The sequence below is a fragment of the Pinus tabuliformis genome, chromosome 8 (assembly GCF_031772625.1).
Source record: "Pinus tabuliformis cultivar Carrire ecotype Pingquan chromosome 8, CPIR1, whole genome shotgun sequence".
Lineage (NCBI taxonomy): Eukaryota > Viridiplantae > Streptophyta > Pinopsida > Pinales > Pinaceae > Pinus > Pinus tabuliformis.
In genome coordinates, this window is record NC_142294.1 from 850,795,154 (window position 1) to 850,796,475 (window position 1,322).

Here is a 1,322-nt window from a genome sequence, read left to right on the forward strand (position 1 = left end):
CGACACCAAACTCACTAAGTCCACAACCTTCCATCCCCAAACTGATGGTTAGACAGAGGTTGTTAACAAAATGACCGTACACATTTTGCACATGTACAACTGAAATCATCGACGCACATCATATGAGAGCCTTGCCTATGTTCAACATAGCTATAACCGAGCTCTTCACAGCTTGACTGGCCATAGACCTTTCGAGGTGGGCTTGGGATTCCAGTCACTATGTCCCATTAACGTGGCCATGCCATTTATAGCTACTCGAGTAGATTCGGCCCATGTACAGTTTGAAATATATAAGGAAAAAAAATTCATTGAGCACATCTAATATATTCACCAACAATTCCATGACATTTTGGAGAAATCAAATTCCAAGTACAAGTAATGACATCATTAACATCGGGTACCACACAAGTTTTAGGTGGGTGACAAAGCCTGGTTGCATTTGCAAAAGGAATGCCTTACCGGAGCCTATCAGAAACTCAGACCACCCCGATATGGTCCTTACACCATTACCAAGGTTGTGAGAGACAATGCTTTTGAGCTTAGCATTCCTCCATTCCTTGGCCTCCACACAGTGTTCAATGTGGACTGCCTTCGGCCATACTTTCCACCATTACTAGATAGAACTAACATTGCAGAACATCTCACACCCACAGAGTTAAATCCATATTACATGGAACAAGATGCTACTGATCAGATCATGGACACACAGATCAAGCACACTCTCGAGCATAAGATCCAATTGTATCGACTTTTCAAAGCAAGCCAGCTTCTTCAATAGGGACCAAGTTCCGCAAAAGTTTCATCATCTCATGGAGGAGCTCAATGTAATGGGGACCATTTCTTCCTAAGGGGGGAGGAATGATCTAGGTGGATATTGGTGGCCACTCACCAATTCCACTTGGATCTACACCATTGTTTCTTTTAGTTTTCAGTTTCCTTAGTTGTAGCACAATTTACTATTTTTAGCAGTTTTTCGTGTCCTAAACTTTCAGAGCCCTTTTGAGGCCCTAAGAAATATTTTTTAGGAAAAATGGGAGAAACATGGCTTGTTGGACTGATGTTTCACTTCCCAAAGTTGTATTCCTCAGATAGATATTTCTAATGAGGTATTGTGTGCATCAAACAGAGATCATATGCCAAAGATATGACCCCAGGAAGTTGATGTATTAATTTACCCAAAACGGGGTCCATAGTTTGATGCTTCATCTCCTAGGGTTAGTTTTTTGGATGTTTAGGGACTTACATTGTTTATCAATAATAAATATCCCTTTGAGCCTCATTTTAAGATAATTCAAAAGTATTTAGCCACCATATCTCTTCTG